This window comes from Anomaloglossus baeobatrachus, chromosome 3 (genome assembly GCF_048569485.1).
Source record: "Anomaloglossus baeobatrachus isolate aAnoBae1 chromosome 3, aAnoBae1.hap1, whole genome shotgun sequence".
Classification (NCBI taxonomy): domain Eukaryota; kingdom Metazoa; phylum Chordata; class Amphibia; order Anura; family Aromobatidae; genus Anomaloglossus; species Anomaloglossus baeobatrachus.
This window is the reverse complement of record NC_134355.1, coordinates 163,143,529-163,167,414: the sequence shown is the minus strand read 5'-3', so window position 1 is coordinate 163,167,414 and position 23,886 is coordinate 163,143,529. Positions and strand designations below refer to the sequence as shown.

General features: G+C 48.9%; 1 long non-coding RNA gene across 2 annotated transcripts in view; it reads right to left on the bottom strand.

Annotated features, from left to right (window-relative positions):
• Positions 1 to 12,065: 12,065 nt before the first annotated feature.
• LOC142296221 (uncharacterized) overlaps positions 12,066 to 23,886 on the bottom strand; it is a 185,966-nt gene continuing 174,145 nt past the window's right edge. For both annotated transcript variants that reach the window (XR_012751610.1, XR_012751609.1), the window contains exons 2-3: positions 14,026 to 14,273; positions 12,066 to 13,927 (exon numbers count right to left, since the gene is read on the bottom strand). This is a non-coding gene — a long non-coding RNA (uncharacterized LOC142296221). The remainder of the gene's footprint in view (positions 13,928 to 14,025; positions 14,274 to 23,886) is intronic.

Below are 23,886 nucleotides of genomic sequence, written 5' to 3'. Positions count from 1 at the left end.
GCTGGATGGCATTCCGCTCAACGCCTTGCTGGACACTGGTTCCCAAATATCATCAATTCCGCATGTCCTTTATAAGAGGTACTGGGCTGATTCAGACGTTAGCAGTGGTCCATCTAATGTTGCATTGAATATATGGGCTAGCAATGGTGAATTAGTACCACAGATTGGTTTCAGAGAAATGACCATTAAAATTGGGAGAGTAGAATTGCAGAATCAGGGTATTATCATTGTTGATGTCGACCGACGAGAACGTGAACCAACTATGCTGCTAGGAATGAATGTAATTGAAAATTGTTTTGCAGAGGTAATTACTGTCTTGCAGCAGATCCTCGAGACTGCCAAACCTGGGCAACAGAGACTCCTGCAGAAGGAAATTAAAGCCTTGATGCTGAAGCAGCAGGTAGAAATGTCAGGAGGTGAAATTGGCAGTGCAAGGGTAAGTGACCCAATACCTATTGTAATTCCTCCCAAAACAGAAATGCTGGTCTGGTGTAGAGCTGCAATAGGCATCAGAGGGCGAGACTATCAGGCCCTGGTAGAACCTGTGTACTCAGACAGTAGGCCCACTGTATTGACGGCCAGAGGAATAGTTGAGGTACATCGGGGAAGAGTGCCAATACGCCTTCTAAATTGTGGGGAAGATGAGGTCACCCTACCAAAGTATGCTACCATGGCTAAGCTATATACGGTTGATAACAACGCCATCACCACCGTTGAGCCCTTGAAGCCGTCAAATCAGGCGGAGGACAATGGCTCAGAGGGAAAGCTGGAGGATTGGTGCCAAAAGCTACATGTAGGTACCGATTCTACACCCTCCCATCAAAAGCATGGAGTATACAGGGTAGTGAAGGAATATGAACAAATATTCAGCAAACACCCATTAGACTTTGGGCAGATCAAAGGGGTAGAGCACACTATACCCACAGGTAACCATCCACCCATAAAGGAGAGGTATAGACCAGTACCACCGGCTCACTACCAATGCGCCAAAGACATGCTCAAAGAAATGAAAGAAGCAGGAGTAATAAGAGACAGTTGTAGCCCCTGGGCAGCCCCACTAGTGCTAGTTAAGAAAAAAGATGGGACCATGAGGATGTGTGTAGACTACAGACGGATCAACCGCATTACACACAAGGATGCATACCCATTACCTAGGATAGAAGAGTCATTGGCTGCATTAAAATCCGCTACTTACTTTTCCACCCTAGATCTGACTAGTGGGTATTGGCAAGTTCCTGTGGCAGAGGCTGACAAGGAGAAGACAGCGTTCACCACGCCGATGGGCCTCTGTGAGTTCAATTGTATGCCGTTTGGACTCTGCAACGCACCTGGAACCTTCCAGCGACTGATGGAGTGCTGCCTAGGACATAAGAACTTTGAAACTGTCCTCCTGTACCTGGATGATATCATAGTCTACTCCAAGACCTATGAACAGCATCTACAAGACCTGGCAGAAGTGTTTGAAGCCTTATCCGGATACGGCATGAAAATCAAGCCATCCAAGTGTCACCTTCTAAAGCCAAGGGTACAGTACCTGGGACATGTCGTGAGCTCAGAAGGGGTAGCACCAGATCCTGAAAACGTTACCGTGATCAGAGATTGGCCGAGACCCACCAGCGTGAAAGAGGTGAGGCAATTCCTGGGACTGGTGGGCTACTATAGAAGATTTATAAAAGGGTTCACGAAGCTAGCAGCTCCCCTTCAAGACATCCTGGTAGGACAGTCAAAGAAGTCTGCAGCCCGAAATCCTCCTTTCCAGTGGAGTGATGAGAGAGAAGAGTCCTTTAAGAAGTTGAAGTGGGCACTGACAGGAGAAGAGATCCTGGCATATCCAGATTACCATCAACCCTTCATTTTGTACACGGATGCCAGCAACGTGGGACTGGGAGCAGTATTGTCTCAAAGGCAGGAAGGCAAGGAGAAAGTTATTGCCTTTGCAAGCAGGAAGCTCCGGCCTACAGAAAGAAACCCAGAGAATTACAGCTCCTTCAAGTTAGAACTACTGGCAGTAGTTTGGGCTGTAACAGAGCGTTTCAAACACTACCTGGCAGCTGCAGAATTTACCATCTTTACTGACAACAATCCGTTGACCCACCTGGACTCTGCAAAACTAGGTGCACTGGAACAGCGGTGGATAGCCCGACTGTCAAACTACAACTTTGTCATCAAGTACAGGGCAGGCCACAAGAATGGGAATGCAGATGCCTTATCCCGGATGCCACACTCGGGGAACGTGGAAGAGGAACCGGAGGGTCTGGAAGAAATTGAGCTGCCGGCCTTTCACCGTCCTAAGGTGGGACAGTATCAACCGAGTGTCTACCAAAAACAACAGCAGGCAACTCTCAACCCATTAGCACACCACGGATGGGCTGACACACAAGACAGCGATCCAGCTGTGAAGCTAGTGAAAGAACTGCTTACACAACAAGGTGCTTACCCTAATCAGAATGCCCCAGCTGAGACGCAACATCTCTGGAAGGAGAGAGGTAAATTGTTCCTGTACCAAGGGAAGCTCTGTAGAAGGCACACCAATCCAAAAACACATGAGTTGGTCTGGCAGATCATCGTGCCCAAGAGAGATGTCAAGATGGTTCTGGAAGCTTACCACAACGGTGCTGGTCATTTTGGTTGGAAAAAGTTGGAAGTGCTCTTAAGAGAAAGATTCTACTGGGTTGGCATGAGAAAATCAATTGAAGATTGGTGTAGAAAATGCGGACCGTGCAACCTCAGAACAAAGGATCAACAGAACCAGAGAGCTCCACTCCAGTCCATAGTAACCAAGCAACCACTCGAGCTAGTCGCATTAGACCACGTCAAGTTGTCACCAAGCCGGTCCGGCTATGTCTATGCCTTAACCATCGTGGACCATTACTCACGCTTCTTAGTGGTGGTACCCGTGAAAGACCTTACAGCTAGAACAGCAGCTAAAGCATTCCAGACGTACTTTTGCAGACCCCATGGTTACCCAGAACAAGTCCTTGCAGATCAAGGTCCAGCTTTCGAATCACAGATCTTCCAAGAATTCTGCAACATGTATGGCTGTAAAAAGATCCGCACAACAGCATACCATCCCCAAACAAATGGCTTATGTGAGAAGATGAACCATATTGTGATTGACCTGTTGAAGACCTTACCAGAGTCAGAAAGAAATCAATGGCCAGAGAAATTGCCAGACTTGGTGGACTTATACAATCATGTCCCGGTGAGTTCTACAAACTGCACCCCCGCTTACCTCATGCGTGCAAGGCCCGGTAAACTGCCAATTGATTTAGATATGGGAATTCTGAAGCCAGATGCGGAAGTTCAAGAATCCAATTGGGATACCCTACGTCAGTAGCAGTATCGCCAAGTACAAGAGTGCGTAGAGAAAAGTCTCCAACAAGCTAGGGGAAGACAGGAGAGAACCTTCAACCAGCATGCTCTAGCAACCCCATTGCAACCTGGTGACCAAGTTCTCAAGAGGAAACGGCGCACGAACAAATTGGATAATCAGTGGGAAACCACCCCATATACAGTCTTACCATCCAGTATGGATAATCCCAAAGTGTGTCTCATCAGTAAGGATGAAGGAAGGACATCAGCTGTTGTGTCAAGAGATCAACTCAAACCGTGTCCTGAAACCCTGAAGACACCAGAAGTCACCTTACCCGTACAGGTACAACCTGTCAAGAAGGAAGAAGATGTATTCCATACAGTCTTAGGAGATTTCCCAAAAACATGGCCAAATTACTATGGAGCAGTAGTAGTCCCAATGATCGCCTTCCCTCAAGTGGTGGAACCAACATCAGAATCCATACCACAAGAAGTCCCAAGACATGAAGAACTGGAAGTTGAAACCGTAGAGGAAGAACAGATTCCTGGTCCCAGTGGGCTTGCCAGTCCTACAGTCAGTACCCCATCCTCACAAGTACCAGAAACACCAAATAGGTACACTTCCACCCACACCATTATGCTAAGTACACCCAGTACAGCAACAGTACGCAGATCACAGCGTAGTACTCAGGGTCAGATACCAGCAAGATATAAAGACTAATGTGGAATTGCATATAAAATGTACATATGTTATAATGTTTATATGAAAAACCGTAACAGTTTATTGTACAGAAAAGGTGAGAGAAGAGTGGTGTAAGGTGGCAGCACGGAGAGTTACAACTTGATCACATTGTTGGTGGCCCGAGGGCCGTGAGGCCTACTGCACTTATGACCAGAGTAGAGACACCTTTAAGAAGTGTTTGTTGATTGAAATGTTTATTTAATTGCAACGTTAAGACCAAAAGCCCAGTACCTACAGAGACTATACTGTATGAACACTTATATATTTTTGAACATTTTGGACTCTTTTTGAACTTTAAGGTTTTTGTATTTTTTCCTTTTGAGACTCTGTATATATATAATTGTTGTGATAACTTGTTTGTTTGTTTCACAGTCCCGGAGTACTGTTCTTCACTAAGGGGGAATGTGGCACCCCAGGGTTGCCACACAAAGGGTTAACTCCCCACACACAACACCAAGACCTCCTGGCCAGAAGGGGGAGACCAAGCTGCTTCCCTGTATATTCTGGTGGGGGGGGAGGAAATGGTCAGAAGTGGTTTCAGTTTGGAAGTTCAGTGCAGAGCACTGAGGAGACAGGATCTCTGCAGGTTGGAAGCTGGCTTTAGCTCACCTCAGGATCCACTGACCAATTCCAGGCCTAGCTGAGGGTCTGAGGAAAGGAGACAGATTACACAAAGGAACATTCCTGGGAGACAGAGCATTGCTGAGTTCATCCCAGTGGAGCACACAGAACGGATGCTGGATCCGAGACTGCAGGTTACATACTGCACAGTTACCACCAGAGAAGTGAAGATTCCAGATCTTTCACCTGTACCACAGACACAAGCAACAAGCGCAGAGTTCAGGAACATACTAGGAAGGACTCGAGTTGCCTGTCAGGTCGGTACCGAGGAGCACAGAGCCAGCTGCATAGTTCACGCAGCAGCAGGGCCACAGACACACAGTGCAGGCAAGGAAGCCAAAACGGCCCGGCTGGGCGGGAGAAACCCTGAACCCCTCACAGACTCCGTGGACAGTACTCTGCTGAATACCATCATCAGTAAAGGACAAAGAAACTGCAAAACCGTGAGTCTGCCTGTTTATTGTGCTCGTGTCCTGCACTCCCCCCATAGACTACTATCACACTGCCCCGGGGAAAAGGCTCTACCCGTGGGGAGCCGTCCCATCTCAAGCTGCCTTCCATCACCCCGGAGGTTCTGCAGCAGCGGTGGTCATCTCTGATCACATTCCACGGGTGGCGTCACGAACATAACCCCCCTTTTTATTGTGGAACCAGGGAGCACGGACCGGGCCACGACACCGTGATCCCCTTTCCAGAAGCAACCCCTTGGCCCGGTTCTGGGTATCCCCTTAACCCCTGGCGACACATAAACATATCAAGCAACTGACAGAATCTATGGATGGTAGGCTGTTGAGTGTCATCATAAAGAAAGGTGGCCATATTAGTCAATATTTTTTGGGGTTTTGTTTTTGCATGTCAGAAATGTTTATTTCTAAATTTTGTGCAGTTATATTGTTTTACCTGGTGAAAATAAACAAGTGAGATGGGAATATATTTGGTTTTTATTAAGTTGCCTAATAATTCTACACAGTAATAGTTACTTGCACAAACAGATATCCTCCTAAGATAGCCAAATCTAAAAAAAAAAACCACCCCCAACTTCTAAAAATATTAAGCTTTGATATTTAGGAGTCTTTTGGGTTGATTGAGAACATAGTTGTTGATCAGTAATAAAAAAATCCTCTAAAATACAACTTGCCTAATAATTCTGAATGCGGTGTGTGTTCCTCTCTTTCTGTGCACTCCTGCACAATACTGTTCTTCTTCTTTATTGTAATGCTGTCTCTTCTCTTGGCTGCGTTCTCTTACCAGCAGACTAGTCCAACCCTGTCCGATATCTAGGGTCCCAGTTCTGCTCTGTCTCGTGTTCTATGGGTCCCGTGTAACCCTATGTTCGCTCAGCAGGCCCGCCGACAACAGGACCTGCTCATAAGGGGACTAATCAGATTCCCGGAACCCCACAAACCCTTCTTCTCAGGCAGCCATCTTCTTCTCCATGTACTTCGTCTCTATCCCAGAGACCTAGTACCCAAGTTCCTCCCAGAGGCTAAACCTTTCCTTAACCGCTAGTGTATTTGCTGTGAAAATGCCACCAAGCTACCCGACTATGGCACTCCACCAGCACTGTTTATCTACCCTGCACCTTTCTAACTCTGCTACATCTTCTCTATCTATAAACCACTCTGTTGTCCTAACCATCACTGACCTAATATTACTATCACCTTAGCTACCACTTCCCTATTCCTGCTCTCTTGTCACTACATTGCACTAATACTTTATCTAAGCATTCTTACTCTTTACACAATATAGTCTTCCAATAATGATAGGCACAAAATATATCACACTCTTAAAGGCATATAAACACACATGAGCAATGTCGTAGCATTAAATGCAACACTATACTTTTTTGGTCACTAGATGGCACCGGCCGCACTTACAACATAACCAGCCTATAATCTAATAAACCATTCTGATTGAGATCTTCAGAGGGGAGTTGTTCTCACACCAACCACCCCCTTACACAGAATCTGTGGCAAAAACAGGCAGAGTCCATAAAGGGGCTGTCAGAGTGCATGGGCATTAGGGTACAGTCTGTGGGGGCATTGAGGCAGAGATCATGATAAAGAGTGTAGGACCCCCTTGCAGCTCATGGTACCTCAATCCAGCAGGAGGTAAACCAGGGAGGGGTAAGGACAAAACTCTTCGGCAATTTGCAGACAACACAATGAAGTTTCGTATATGATCCCTTGGGTACTTGGGCAACAGACACTGATCAGTACAACAGGTGTGACTCCTGGATCTCACAGACATCAAGCTTCCCTCATAGTTCTTTCTTTACAAACTTGTCCAGGATCTACAATTTTACTAACTTTGCACACAGCTGTCAAGGATCCTTTGGCTCTGCGGCAGCCAAAGATATTGTTTTTGCCATTTCTTGTGATGGCTCATTGTGCACTATTTCTTGTTTTCCGGATATGTGGCTGATAAGCTCCAGTAAGGCTTTGGATTACAAATGGTCCCTGCACTTTGCTTGGAGGGTTGGCCACTGTTGCACGGGGCCGCCGGAAGACCAAAAGATTTCCGGAACCTTTACCCAATTATTTCTGGATGAGGAAGCATTGTTAGCTTTGCACATGACCCCAACAGCGTGCTATCCATGTGAACTATCCATTTTCAAAAACATTATCCTTGTATCTTTTTTTGGCAGTCTTCAATGATGTAACAGAGTCTACCATTCTCTGATCTATGAACATCAGTTCCAAACTCACGACTGTGGCTAAATTCTTGCATCTGATTAAACGACAGCTCCACTGGAGGCCACCTTCAAGTACAGTGTGAAGAAAGTGACTTCCTTACCATGTACGGCAGGCAATCCCAGCATGTTCATTAGCTAGCAACTGTGAAATTTCTGGAGCGGGGACTCGAGCTTTGCTCTCGAGCAGCCGCAATACTTGATCAAGGTTGAGCATTGCTGAGCACACTCGCTCATCACTATACATTACGCATTACATTGCTGAAGACACAGAGCTAACCTTAGAAGAATACAACCTGTGTCTGTGAACCACTGAAATAAGCATCACATGCCCTGATGACCTGTACAGCTGCAATATGCCCTTCTACCAACCCTCCAACTCACAAGTGGTGTCAGAAGTTTTAAAATGGGATCTGCGCAGAATGCCGTTACATTCCCTCACGTATTGCCTGAACAACATTTGGGCACTGTATGTTGTTGTTATATGATCACTGAATAAATTATAATATTATGCCAATTTGTGTTAAGGTACCGTCACACTAAGCAACTTACCAGCGATCCCAGCAACGATAGGGATCGCTGGTAAGTTGCTAGGAGGTTGCTGGTGAGATGTCACACTGCGACGCTCCAGCGATCCCACCAGCAACCTGACCTGGCAGGGATCGCTGGAGCGTGGCTACACGAGTTGCTGGTGAGCTCACCAGCAACCAGTGACAAGCCCCCAGCGCCGCGTGGAAGATGCTGCGCTTGGTAACTAAGGTAAATATCGGTAACCAACCCGATATTTACCTTGGTTACCACCGCACGGAGCTACACGTACAGAGAGCAGGGAGCAGCGCACACTGAGCGCTGGCTCCTTGCTCTCCTAGCTACAGCACACATCGGGTTAATTACCCGATGTATGCTGCAGCTAAATGTGCACAGAGCAGGGAGCAGCGCACACCGCTTAGCGCTGGCTCCTTGCTCTCCTAGTTACAGCACACATCGGGTTAATTAACCCGATGTGTCCTGCAGCTACATGTGCACAGAGCAGGAGCCGGCACTGACAGTGAGAGCGGCGGAGGCTGGTAACAAAGGTAAATATCGGGTAACCAAGGACAGGACTTCTTGGTTACCCGATGTTTACTGTGGATACCAGCCTCCACAGAAGCCGGCTCCTGCTGCCTGCACATTTAGTTGTTGCTGTCTCGCTGTCACACACAGCGATCTGTGCTTCACAGCAGGACAGCAACAACTAAAAAATGGCCCAGGACATTCAGCAACAACCAACGACCTCACAGCAGGGGCCAGGTTGTTGCTGGATGTCACACACAGCAACATCACTAGCAACATCGCTGCTACGTCACAAAAGTTGTTCGTTAGCAGCGATGTTGCTAGCGATGTTGCTTAGTGTGACGGGGCCTTTACACCATCGGGGGGCATCATCCAATCTAAATCATCTCCGCAAACACATATCAGAAGAAACAGAGCAATAGGAGTGAAATTAAAGTGGATTTTTTTTACAATAGGTTTCCAATATGGCTGACAAACATTAATATGCTTGGTGCTTGCAGTGTATTGTCCAAGTCATGTTGGACCCTGCCATAAGGTGTTATTTTGGACTGCGTGAAGCTACATTTTCCAGAATGACCTTGACAATGATAAGGATATGCTGGAAGTTGCTATTTCCCATCATCATTCTGCAGACCATATAGGTTATTACATCACATTACACAATAATGACTCACAAGTAACGTCTTTTCATATTGAAGTGTTTCTCTTTCCTTTTTTTCTCTATCCTTCACAAACTGTCATGATTTCTCCCCTCAAAAAACATTTTACCCCCAATTCATGAAGGTGTTTTGTCAGTTTTATAAAGTTAAATACCTTCAAATGTCATAAAAATTTTGTACACACGTGTACCTCCTAAGTATAATGTTGCTACATTGCTACATGATTTACCCCCTGAAATTAGTTCTGCTACCCTCTGCTTTCCCCTTAAAATAGCCCAGCTGCTGTCATCTGTAAAGGACAATGCCATACACTGTGGTCTGTGAACAAGGTGTAACACACAAGACCCATAATAATAATAATAATTCCATGTTGTTTCCCTCAATATACACTGAAGATCAAAATTAGAGAACAACATGCAATTTCCTAAATGTTAACGTCATTGTGTAGTCCTATGTGATTGTATGCTGACATGAGTAAACTAGCAGTATTTTAAGCTAATTTCATAAATTGAATTTATTGTAAAGCACATAATAAAAATGTAAATGAGATAAATGAAAAAGAACACTGATCAAAATTAGAGAACACTTTCAGATACCTGCAAGTTATTGGTGTTAATCTGGCACCTGGTGCTAATCTCCTTAATTATCTGACAAACCCTACTTAACTGGCAGCCTAGCTTTCCAGGTACGTCCTGACGAAGCCATTCGGTGAAACGCGGGTCGAGGTCCTGCCCTGTACCTGGTCTGCCTCATTCTTTTCCTGCTGCTTCTACTATGACTCAAGGTATTGTGTTATTTGTCCCATTTTGGCTGCCAATGGAAGAAGCACTTTAGGGTGATTTAGATATTTTGTGTGACTGACACATCACCCTCTTTCTTGCAGCCATCATTGTTTGTAGACTCATACCTTTACAGCAGGTTATACTGCCACTTTGGTACTTTGTGTTATCTGGGCAAAGTTTGTTCCACTCTTTTTGCCACCACTGTGCACTTGATTCACCATTTGTATCAATAAAATTTAATTTTGTATTTGACAATTATCTTTTTCTCGTGCTTTTCTTGTTTGTGTATCCGTGGCACTGATTCATATTCATATGTAATAGGGTATTACAACATTTAGGTTTTATGTCTTGTTTTTGGACAATTCCTTTCAGTAAATTTTCTTGTAGGTTTATATTTCATTTATTTGCGTCTGATGGGAAACATTATGTTTGTTGACAAAGTGGGGAAAGAATGAACCCAAAGTGTGTTAAGAAGTCAGTGAAAGGTGGTGGAGGAAGTGTCATGGTTTGGGGAATGTTTTCTGCAGCAGGAGTTGGACCTCTCCTACAGCTACATGAGTGAATGCAAATGTATAGCAGAACCTTCTTCAACAACACGTTTGTTCCTTACTTATGTTCAGCACTCAATCAGCCAGCAATTTTCATGCAGGACATGCCCCCTGTCACACAGCAAAACGGGTAATGCAGTTCCTTGAAACAAACAACAATGAAACAATGAAACAGCCAGCCCAGAGTCCTGAGTTAAACCCAATAGAAAAACTCTAGAAAATCCTGGGTGACAAAGTTATGATGACCAAGAAACCCACAACAGTCAAAGAACTGTGGAAGAGACTGGAAGAAGAGTGGACCAAAATCACACCAGAGCAGTGTGAGACTAGTGATGTCCTGTGGTGATGTGCTGATTCAAAGCAAAGACCTGTACACTTGCTACTGATTGGTGACTGTTGTTATCTTCAGAAAATGCAGTAATATCATCTTTCTCTGTGCTACATCATTGCTGTTCTCTAATTATGAGCATCATGTTTTGGGCAAAATAAAGGTTTAATGTTGATAAACTTTGGATCTATTGTAAAACACTGTTCTAGTGGCATGGTGTACCCCTTAAAAAAAACCCTTCAAATGTTGGTCCATGTAGATTACAATATAAGTGATCATACATTGTTCTCTAATTTGATCTCCAGTGTAGTGCCACAAATATTGCATTCTGATAAAAGTGCCGCCATTTGAGACTACCAAATAGTTTTTTTAGCATACTTGATAAAAATGCTGCCAATAACACCCCTTAAAACCTCTGAGCTGTCAATAGTGTACTCTAAAAATAATGCTACATTTTATACCCCCACAGAGTGCATAATTCCCCTATACTGACTGGCAGCTGATGGCATCATTAAAGGGATGGTTCAAAGGAAAACTAAATTTCCGTCTAAATCCCTATCTCTTTAGGGCTGTAATTAAAGCTACTTTCTAGTACACAGTATATCACAAAAGTGAGTACACCCCTCACATTTTTGTAAATATTGTATTATATCTTTTCATGAGACAACAGAGAAGATATGACACTGTGATACAATGTAAAGTAGTCAGTGAACAGCTTGTATAACAATGGAAATTTGGTGTGCCCTCTAAAGAACTCAACACACAACCATTAATGTCAAAACCACTGGCAACAAAAGTCAGTACATCCCTAAGTGAAAATGGCCAAATTGTGCCCAATTAGCCATTTTCCCTCCCCGATGTTGCGTTACTCATTTTTGTCACAAGGTATCAGGCGTGAATGGGGAGCAGGTGTTAAATTTGGTGTTATCACTCACACACTCTTTCATACTGGTCAATGGAAGTTCAGCATGGCAAATCTTGGCAAAGAATTCTCTGAGGATCTGAAAAAAAGAATTGCTGCGCTACAGAAATATAGCATAGGCTATAAACAAATTGCGAACACCCTGCTGCAACTGAGCTGCAGCACAATGGCCAAGATCATACAGCCATTTAACAAGACAGGTTCCACTCAGAACAGGCCTCGACATGGCTGACCAAAGAAGTTGAATGCATGTGCTCAGCGTCATATCCAGAGGTTGTATTTTCAATAGAGATGTATGAGTACTGCCAGCACTGCTGCAGAGGTTACAGGGGTGGGAAGTCAGCCTGTCAGTGCTCAGACCATACGCAGCACACTGCATCAAATTGGTCTAAATTGTCATCCCAGAAGGAAGTATCTTCTAAAGACGATGCACAAGAAACCCCACAAACAGTATGCTGAAGACATGTATACTAAGGACATGGATTACTGGAACCATGTCCTGTTGCCTGATGAGACCAAGATAAACTTATTTAGTTCAGATGGTGTTAAGCGCCCTTGGAAAAAGCCACGGCGAAACGCGTCAGGATGTCTCATTGGTAAGGCTTTATTAATATGTAGCAGTGTGATACAATTGTTTATTGGTATTTGGCAGCTTAGTTACCTTTGCATCAGATTTTCCCTGACATATTTATTATATTTTTATCTGCCATCTTATTTTATTCTTACATTGTTTAACACTGCTATCATATTATGCCTATGTCATCTCACTATGTAGGTTTCACCATTCATTTTTTTGGCACAGTTAATACCTGTTATGTATATTATCCCCATTGTGGGATGATTGTGAATTTTTTGCACACTATCAGATTTCATATAAATAATTACCTATTATGGTTTAAAATGTACGCTGGCAGCTGTGCATATTGTATGACTATCGTTTTTTTATATGTGCCACATATTCATTCCTACATTTTAAATGCTGTGGTTTTTTTTGTAATAAAGATTTATTTTGATTTATATCATTTGGACTTTTTTCTGGGTAGTTTTATAGGTATTAATTTTCCACTGAGCAACTACCTGGTTGTTCTTTTGTTCTTTTTGCTGTTATGGTCTCTTTCTTTGATTGGTGGTCAAAATTGTAGGTTTTATGGTGTCAAGCGTGTTAAACCTTGGGCTTGATGACAGCTGTGATTTTTTGATAAATCACACCTGTCAATGACCCCTTAAATTCCCCCGATTGCCCCCGCACCATAGCCATCGGGATGAGCTGGTTAAAGTGCCAGAATTGTCACATCTAATGGATGCAACAATTGTGGGGTGGCTGCAGGTTTCTATTTTTAGGCTGGGGGGCCTAATAACCATGGGCCTCCCCAGCCTGAGAATACCAGCCTTCAGCTGTCTGCTTTATCTTGGCTGGGTATCAAAATTGTGGCAGACCGCAAACCATTTTTTGAAATTATTTAAATGATTTTAAAAAAGCCGCATGGGGTACCTCGTATTTTGATACACAGCCAAGCTAAGGCACACAGCTGGGGACTGCAACCTATAGCCATCTGCTTTATCTGCGATGCATATCAATATACGGGGGACCCTACATCATTTTTTCCAATCATTTATTTTTACACTACACAACCAATCACAGACTGGTAATTAATCGAAGACACTGTCACAGAGGGTGGGCAGGGAAACCAGTGAATATGCATGAGATCTAATGAGCAAAGCCAGAAGCAGTGTAACAGCTGCATGGGAGATTTAGTAAGTATAACTGTCCTGCTTTGCAGCCCCCAGACTCTTTTTACCATCATTTTAAAGCACAATGTTTGGGTTCCCATAGACTTGCATGGGGTTCGGCATCCGGGCAGTTGTTTGGGTTCAACTTTGGTCCCAAACCAGACTATTTTTTTAAGTCCTACTGGACAAACAGAACCGAAACAATTGCTGGTTCGTCCATCTCTACTTATTATTTATCAATACCCAATGGTACTGCAGAGCTGGGTATACCGGGAGAAACACTTTTGAAGATGTAGCATGGCAAACCAATGTGGTAGAGTTGCATTTGTCAGAAGGTTCACAAGTAGAGATGTGACAGTGCTCAGTAACACTGCAAAGCTGGATATGTCAGAAGTCACATTCATGATGATGTAGCAGAGCCCAGCAAAGCTTTGTAGCAAAACTGAGTTTGTTTGGAGCCTCACAAGTAATGAAGTAGCAAAGCGCAGCTGCACAGCAGATTTGTGTATGTCAGGAGCTCTTCAGAAAGGCCTACACCTATAAAAAGATAGATGGAAGATATTAATTTTTATTTGATATAATATATAACATTTTGTATTAAGAGCTCTGTTACACATAAGCAACAAACAACCTACCAGCAAGTACATAGGCAGCCTCACAAATGTAATAATCTTCTGTTCTGTCTGAACATATCGAGTTTACTTGTACGGAAATTGGCTAAGAATGGTTATCTAGATCTTAGTCCGCACGTTTCTGGGTTGCTTTTAAAACTTCATTTCCTTCTGCATGACTGTTTAAATAGTGCTACATGTAGAAATGAAACTCAGACGCTGTGATGCCACACTTCCTCTTGTGGTTCTGTGTAAGAGATAGAAAATCCATGCTGCAAAGCACAAAGGAAAATGTACAGTAATATTGTATAGATGGGCGGGGGATATATGATTTTAATTGGTTTGATTAAGATGTTAATGACTGATACTCTCCAATGCTAAGATTCAGAGTTTACATACTGCACATTCTATTAGACTTTGAAGTATCTTATTCAAAGGTATCTTAAGGTATAAGCTACATTCACAAATTTCTTAAAGTTGCTAAGCTTGGGCCACCTTGTTCCTCCTCCTCGCTCAACATCTTAACTTAGGAAGCAGATGAAGTTGAATGGGATGGTAAAACAGGGAGCCGTCGGCTCTAGCTTTTCATAATTCAGCCTGTGAGTCCGAGTCTCAGCACAGCAAATACACTTAAGGGTACTTTACACGCTGCGACATCGCTACCGATATATCGTCATCATAGTGGCGACCTCGGGTTATTATGGCAGTGATAAGGTCCCTGTGATCGCATTATAGGGACCCAATCGCCAGAGAGAGGTAAGCAATTCCTGTCCTTGCCTTCTGAATGCTGCGATCGGACTCATAGCAGCATTCAGGGGTTCAAACTGCCGGTAGCGGAGAGGGCACCGCCCCCTTGCTGTGATAGCCGTGTCCCGGTTGTAACATCAGCCAGAGATCCGGTGGCGATTGCAGGGGTACAGCGTCAAAACCCCCGCAATCGCGATGACAAAAAAAAGCACGAAAAGAAGCAGGAAAAAATGCAATTGAAAAAACACACAAACGCAATAAAAAATGTGTGTTTTTTCTGCTGCATTTTTCCTGCCAAAACATGCTTTTGATGTGCAGAAAAGAAGCACATAATACAGCAATATGGGCACATAGATTCATATTACTAGTTTTGTGCCTGCTGAATAGACACTCAATCCAACCCCAAACGGACACTAAGTGCAGGAGGAAGAAACCCCTGTATGTGTGTCGCCCTGGGCAAGCCAGGGGACACAGGTCACAACACCACCACACCCCACACTCCAGGTAGGCACATCACAGCTAACCACAAATCCTTGTTGCCTTCCTCCAGAGGTTGATGATGCACACCAGGGGGTGGGCCAGGCGGTTGGCTCCGCCCACCAAGGAGCTCACAACTCTGGAGGCAGGAAGAAACCAGGCAGATAGCTCAGGGACGAGCTTGAGTGAACAACAGAGTCTAGTCAGGGAGGAGGAAGTGTGAGGAGTTAAGGAGTAGTCTAGACAGGGCAAAAGTAAACAACTAAGTGAAAGTGAAGGAAGGAAAGTAGTAAAGGAGGAAAAGCAAGCAAAGTGACAGAAGAGAAAGACAGCCTGAAGGGCCCAGCTTTGTGAGGGCCAGAACAGCAAGGTCAGCAACGGCGGTGACTGTCTGGAGGTGGACCGTTTGGAAGTTCCTGGAAGGACCCCGTTGGCTGTGTGCCCGGTGGTCTGGAGCAGTGTTCCGAAGGACAGTCAGCACCAGGGCAGGGGCCCCTCGGACCCCGGCAAGGCTAGGAGTCGCCAGATTTGCCAAATCCACCAGTGACGGGGACGCAGATCCCCCAACAACCAAGTCCCGATTGAAGGCAACAGCCCAACCCGTATTGGAGAGACACCGCCACCGCCACGGCACAAGTTTCTCAGGGCCAGCGACTGCGGGCAAAGTGTAGAGCTCCTCCGGCCCAGATTGCAGCCGGGGAGCGGGTAACCGGAGGGAATCCACCGCTACCATCAGTCAACATAGGTGCAAGGAAGAGAGACATCACCGTCACCTACCGGGAGTGCAGGTGCAGCCGTCTGTGGGACCGTCCTACCAGCCGTTGGTTTACCGTACAAACTGTGTCCGTGTGTCAGGCTGAGTGAGTACCATAGTGCCGCAAGGCACAGCGCTGCCCCCGCGTCCCTGCGCCCTCCAGGCCCTACACTTCACATCTCATCACCGGGCCCCGGGATCACCAACCCCTACCCACGGAGGGGCAACACAACACCTGGCTGCTCCGCATCACCATCCCTGGGACCCCCACACTGAGCAGCGGTGGTGCAATCACCACAACCGTGGGTGGCGTCACGAACTATAACAATCCCCACACCCAACAAACACCCCCTTTCACTCACGGGCGAGGAGTGTCGCTCGAGAAACTCCGGGATCCGGCCCACAGCTCGAGCCACCAGGAGCAGCCGCCGGACCCGAGCAGAAGGGGTGAGCGCGGTGTGCTGACACCCTCCTCCCCGCCCGCGACAACTTGGCGTCACGAACAGGATCTTACCGCTCTGCCGTCAGGTAGAGGTGCGCCTTGTTACCGCCGGAGGTATCCGGCAGAAAAATTTCAGAAGCCGCCATCTTTGGCGCGAAAAGTTCCCGCTCGAGCGTCTTCTCGAGCAGTAGAGGCGCGAAGGCCAAAACCCCGCCCCGAGAGAGGAGGGGCCGGAAAGAGCTAAGGGGGACGGAAACAAGATGTCTGCGCCCGACGGAGCCGCTGGAGGAGCGGTGGTCGCAGCCGCAGCGGCACCCGCGGATGGGAATGGGCCTGCCCAGGTCCTGGTCGTACCGGCGGGAGGTGCCTCGGCCCCCGCGCTTGCTCCGGTCATGCCGTTTTCCTTGCCCTATGCGCCCGGAGCTGCCTGGCTACCGCAGTATGACGGGAAACCGGATGCCCTACAGGCCTTCCGGAAAAAGCTTAACCCGTTGCTAGAGCTGTACCCCCTGACCGATAAGCAACGAGCAGCGATAGTGCTAGGCCAGCTAACCGGCGCGGCGGAGCAGGAAGCGGAGACCTGGACCGAGGGGGACCGGCTCTCTGTAGCCACCATCTTCGAGAAGCTACAGACTGCCTTCGAGACCCGGACTGAAGCGGAGCTGAGGATGCAGTTTTACCAGTGCTGGCAACGAGCTGGGGATAGCATTCGGGACTATGCTCTACGTCTGCAGACCGCCCTCCGCACGCTGAAGCGGGTGAACTCTATTAATGAGGCGGATAGCAACAAGATGTTAGTGGAGCAATTTGCGCAGGGGATGAGGTCCCCTGAGGATCGTAAACAACTCCGGCTGTGGGCCCTGGAACACCCTGATGTGGACTTTGCTGTGTTAAAGGAGCGGGCTATCAAGGCACTACAGCCCCCAGCTGCTGAAGTCCTGGAACCCGTCCCGTGGCCCGTCGAGACAGCTCCCGTTGCGGCGGCCTCTGCCAAACCAACCTCCTTAATACCTGCAGCCCCGAGCAGCACCGTGGAAGAACTGGCAGCCCAGGTCCGTCGCCTGGACGGAGACCTTGCCAAGATCCTTGCTGCGCTACAACCTCTGACCAGATCTCAGCCTCCAGCGCAGATACAGCTTGCTGACAGTCCCGAAGATGTTCCCTGGATGCAGCGTAGAAGCGCTAACAACCCGCGGAGAAGACCCCCAATCTGCTACAAGTGCCGTAAGCCGGGCCATATTTACCGACAGTGCCCGTTAAACGAGCAACCCCTGGGGCCCCGGGCCAATCCTCAGGAGTAGAACACCGTGGCCCCCCGAACTGGAGAGACCGATATGTCGGGGCCCGCCCTATCATCCCCGTGGCTGTGGACGGCATACCGGTGATGGCTCTCTTGGACACTGGATCACAGGTAACCACCATACCGTACACGTTGTATCGGCAGTATTGGGCCACAGACGAGCTGGCGCCTCCAGACAATAGTATAAATTTGATTGCCGCTAATGGACTTCCATTGACCCAGGTGGGGTATAAACAAGTGGCTATGACAGTGGGGCAAGCTGAACTGCAACACCAGGGTATGATTGTGATCATGAATGAACCCAGTGATCATAACCCAAAAATAGTGCTGGGAACCAATGTGATGGAACATTGCATGGCTGATGTGTTGAACCTATTGCAACAGCTAGCCGCCACAGCGGCGGGGAGCCGGCAGAGGGCTGTGCAGCGTGAGATCCGCGCCCTGATGTACCGCCAGCATGTAAGCTCAACAGGAGGGGAGATTGGTGGAGTGAGAGTGATGGATGTTGCTCCGTTGACTGTGCCCCCTAGGAGTGAGATGATGATCTGGTGTAGGGCAGCAGTAGGGCCTCAGGGGCGTGACTACCCTGCGATGATGGAGCCCATGCCCTCCGAACACTGGCCCACTGTAGTGGCCGCCCGAGGGGTGGTAGATGTGAAGAAAGGGAGAGTGCCCGTGAGAGTGTTGAATTGTGGGGAGGAAGAAGTCAGGCTCCCCCGGTATGCCACCATTGCCAAGCTGCTCACCCTGGACCCTCACACTATCCATGAAGCCAGTCCATCCACACTTCCACCTACCCCCAGCACTTCCCCACCCCAGGGGGACACAAAGGAGTGGCACCAACAGCTACATGTAGGCACTGATGATACCCCTACACATCACAGGGCCGGGGTACACAGGGTGGTGCAAGAGTACGAACAGGTTTTCAGTAAGCACCCCCTAGACTTTGGGCGGATCAAGGGGGTCCAACACCACATTCCCACAGGTGAACATCCCCCTATCAAAGAGAGGTATAGACCTATTCCCCCTGCACATTACCAGTGTGCCAAGGATATGTTGAGGAATATGAAGGAGGCAGGGGTTATTCGGGACAGCTGTAGTCCCTGGGCCGCTCCGTTGGTACTGGTTAAGAAGAAGGATGGTACCATGCGGATGTGTGTGGACTACCGGAAGATCAACCAGATAACCCATAAAGATGCCTATCCATTACCTCGTATTGAAGAGTCTTTGGCTGCACTGAGAACTGCAAACTACTTCTCGACCCTTGACCTCACCAGCGGTTACTGGCAAGTGGCCGTGGCCCCAGAGGACCGGGAGAAGACCGCCTTCACCACCCCGATGGGACTCTGCGAATTCAATAGCATGCCGTTTGGGCTGTGCAATGCCCCTGGGACCTTCCAACGGTTGATGGAGTGCGGTCTGGGACATTTAAACTTCGAGACCGTCCTGCTGTATTTGGATGATGTGATTGTTTATTCCCAGACGTATGAAGCCCATCTGGAGCACCTGGCCGAGGTGTTCGCGTCCCTTGCTCAGTACGGGATGAAGTTGAAGCCCTCAAAATGCCACCTGCTGAAACCCAGAGTGCAGTATCTAGGGCATGTGGTGAGTGCGGATGGTGTCGCCCCCGACCCTGAGAAGATTACTGCCATCCAGAGCTGGCCGAGACCAACTACAGTGAGGGAAGTAAGGCAGTTCCTGGGTCTGGTGGGGTACTATCGGCGCTTTATAAAGGGATACACGAAGATGGCTGCCCCCATGCAAGATCTCCTCGTGGGACAGACCAAAGGTGGTAGACCCATTGGGGCCCCACTGTCGTGGGAGGACAAGCATGAGGAGTCCTTTTGCCAGTTGAAGGCGGCCTTGACCGGAGAAGAGGTCCTGGCGTACCCTGACTATGGGAGCCCGTTCATCCTCCACACGGACGCCAGTAATGTGGGGCTAGGAGCGGTCCTATCCCAGGTCCAGGATGGAAAGGAGAAGGTGATTGCCTACGCTAGCCGAAAACTCCGGCCGACCGAAAGGAACCCTGAGAACTATAGCTCCTTCAAGCTTGAGCTATTGGCGTTGGTGTGGGCTATCACGGAGCAGTTCCGCCACTACTTGGCGGCAGCCAAATTCACAGCGTTTACGGACAACAACCCGCTGACTCACCTGAACACGGCCAAGTTGGGCGCACTGGAGCAGCGGTGGGTAGCCCGGCTAGCCAACTATGATTTCACCATAAAGTACCGAGCTGGTCGTGTCAACATAAATGCTGATGCACTCTCCCGGATGCCCCATTTGTCAGAAGAGGGGCGCGAGGATGACGACCTCGAGGAGATCGAGTTGCCTGCGTTTCACCAGCTGCCTACTGAGAGGGTACAAGTCTGTCAGCAAAGGGTGGATCTGGACCCGCGGCCCAGTCAAGAGTGGCAGGACGTCCAGGACCGAGCGCCGGCTGTCCGCCTTGTCAAGACTCTGGTGGAACAAGGTGCTATGGGAATAGACCCTGCCGCTCCAGCCGAAGCTCAACGCTTGTGGAAAGAACGGAAACGGCTTTACCTACACCAAGGGAGGCTGTACCGTGAGTTGATCAACCCGAAGACCCATGAGAAGATATGCCAGTTGATCGTTCCTCAAGCTGAGGTCGCTACTGTCCTGCGGGCATACCATGATGGTGCTGGCCACTTCGGGTGGAAGAAGCTGGAGATGCTGTTGAGGGAGCGGTTCTATTGGAGTGGGATGCGTGAATCGGGGGAAGCCTGGTGTCGAGAGTGTGGTCCTTGTACACTGAGGAGAAAGGACGAGACCAGCCAGAGGGCACCGTTACATCCCATAGTCACCCATCAGCCGCTGGAGTTGGTCGCCCTGGACCATGTCAAGCTCACCCCTAGCCGAAGTGGGTACACCTACGCATTGACCATGGTAGACCACTACTCAAGATTCATGGTGGTAGTCCCCGTTAAGGACCTAACTGGTCGAACCGCTGCTCGAGCGTTCCAGGCTTATTTCTGCCGACCCCATGGGTACCCCGAGAAGGTGCTGACTGACCAAGGCCCGGCTTTTGAAGCAGAGGTGTTTCACGAATTCTGCCAGTTGTACGGCTGCAAGAAGATCCGGACCACTCCGTACCACGCCCAAACCAACGGCATGTGCGAGAAAATGAATCACTTGGTCCTGGGGCCCCTCAAGACGCTACCGCTGGAAGAACGGAACATGTGGCCGGAAAAGCTACCTGACTTGGTCGACATGTATAATAATATCCCGTCCAGCTCGACGAAGTGCACCCCAGCGTATCTGATGAGAGCTCGGCCTGGCCGCCTGCCGGTGGATCTGGAGATGGGGTTGGAAGCCCCGGAAACACTCCCCTCAACGGCAGAGTGGGAAAGTCGGAGGAGGGCACAGTACCGGCAAATCCAGGAGTATGTGGAGAAAAACCTCAGCCGAAGTCGGGAGCAGCAAGAGCACCGGTTCAACCAGAAGGCGCCTGCAGGTCCTTTCCAGCCAGGAGATGTGGTGTTGAAACGGAAGAGAAAAACCCACAAGCTGGATGATCAGTGGGAGCAAGTCCCTTATGTCATACAGCCCACAGAATGGGGAGATGGGAAGACCTACCAGATCAGTCGTGACCAAGGGGGCACCCTAGCCACAGTTTCCCGGGACCATCTAAAGAAATGCCCCCCAGCGCTGAAGGCAGAGGCTGAAGTACCGGTTCCTCCACCAGTGGAGAGGACAGAAGAGGTAATCCACACTGTAATGGGTGACTTCCCAGCAGACTGGCCTACACAGAACGGCGCGGTGATTCTTCCAGTGATACTGTTCCCACAACCCGTGGATGAAGAAGTAGTGGAAGCGGTTAACCGTGAGCCAGAACCAGTGCCAGTGCCCAGGGATGAACCTGTACCCAGCCCCCCTGCACCTCCACCTGCTCCACACTATAGCAGGGAGGAGGAACCGATCGTTCCCTCTACCCCACTGTCTAGCACCACTGACACCGGGCCCCGAAGGTCCACCCGTTCTAACTTAGGTAGGCCCCCACTTAGGTACCGGGAGACCGTTCTATGAGTGAAAGGGGTCCGCAAATGTAAAAGAGTGTTGCTGTGTGTTGTTTGAAAAAGTTTAGAAAGTTCTGTAAATGATAAGCGAAAAATGATCCGAAGTTCACCTGATTCACCGTGTGATTAGCAACCGGCAGGAGCCGGCACCGTTGTCCCCGTGGGGACCGTTTAAAATGCATGGGAACTATCCATGGACAAGCCCGTGAACTTGCAGGGCACCACAAACGTTAAGTGGCTTGTAAATATGTTGGGTACCGTTACCGTTTCCGCAATGCCGCCTCCGGAGAGGCAGGTTGGAGGGAGGGCCCTGAGCAGAGCAGGCTAGGGCCCAGCCACCAAAGGAACCGGTGGCCACCCTCTGGAGGGGAAGGACAGATCCCGCTCGGGTAACTTGTGCTGGACTGTGGGTCAAGGGGTGCTGCCTGGGTTTTAGGGGCAGCATCAGGGCCAGGTTGGTTGGGTGGGAGAGAGCGGAAACCGTGACCGTATACTGTTGCAACGTTTAAGTAAATGTGCCTCACGTTTTGGGAAGAGTTATTAAAAATGTTATTTATGTTTGCTTAACCCTGTTACCCCCTTTTTACAGAAAAATAAAACCGGTGTAGGACGGCAGCCCGCGGACGGTCTGCATTTTGCTAAGGGGGAATGTGTCGCCCTGGGCAAGCCAGGGGACACAGGTCACAACACCACCACACCCCACACTCCAGGTAGGCACATCACAGCTAACCACAAATCCTTGTTGCCTTCCTCCAGAGGTTGATGATGCACACCAGGGGGTGGGCCAGGCGGTTGGCTCCGCCCACCAAGGAGCTCACAACTCTGGAGGCAGGAAGAAACCAGGCAGATAGCTCAGGGACGAGCTTGAGTGAACAACAGAGTCTAGTCAGGGAGGAGGAAGTGTGAGGAGTTAAGGAGTAGTCTAGACAGGGCAAAAGTAAACAACTAAGTGAAAGTGAAGGAAGGAAAGTAGTAAAGGAGGAAAAGCAAGCAAAGTGTCAGAAGAGAAAGACAGCCTGAAGGGCCCAGCTTTGTGAGGGCCAGAACAGCAAGGTCAGCAACGGCGGTGACTGTCTGGAGGGGGACCGTTTGGAAGTTCCTGGAAGGACCCCGTTGGCTGTGTGCCCGGTGGTCTGGAGCAGTGTTCCGAAGGACAGTCAGCACCAGGGCAGGGGCCTCTCGGACCCCGGCAAGGCTAGGAGTCGCCAGATTTGCCAAATCCGTCAGTGACGGGGACGCAGATCCCCCAACAACCAAGTCCCGATTGAAGGCAACAGCCCAACCCGTATTGGAGAGACACCGCCACCGCCACGGCACAAGTTTCTCAGGGCCAGCGCCTGCGGGCAAAGTGTAGAGTTCCTCCGGCCCAGATTGCAGCCGGGGAGCGGGTAACCGGAGGGAATCCACCGCTACCATCAGTCAACATAGGTGCAAGGAAGAGAGACATCATCGTCACCTACCGGGAGTGCAGGTGCAGCCGTCTGTGGGACCGTCCTACCAGCCGTTGGTTTACCGTACAAACTGTGTCCGTGTGTCAGGCTGAGTGAGTACCATAGTGCCGCAAGGCACAGCGCTGCCCCCGCGTCCCTGCGCCCTCCAGGCCCTACACTTCACATCTCATCACCGGGCCCCGGGATCACCAACCCCTACCCAGGGAGGGGCAACACAACACCTGGCTGCTCCGCATCACCATCCCCGGGACCCCCACACTGAGCAGCGGTGGTGCAATCACCACAACCGTGGGTGGCGTCACGAACTATAACAATCCCCACACCCAACAAACACCCCCTTTCACTCACGGGCGAGGAGTGTCTCTCGAGAAACCCCGGGATCCGGCCCACAGCTCGAGCCACCAGGAGCAGCCGCCGGACCCGAGCAGAAGGGGTGAGCGCGGTGTGCTGACACCCTCCTCCCCGCCCGCGACATATGCTGTACCAGGGTGTGGGACCCGAATACACCCGCCGGAGGTCACCGGTCACTGTCAATTTGGTTTATCACTTGGACTTTGTGTGAATTCCTCTAGAAATGTGAGTACACCAATACCACCCGGTCCAGCCCTGCAGAATAAGCTCCGCAACATCCTTCCATGTACACCGGTGCCCAACACCTCCCCTACCTGTGGAGGGCA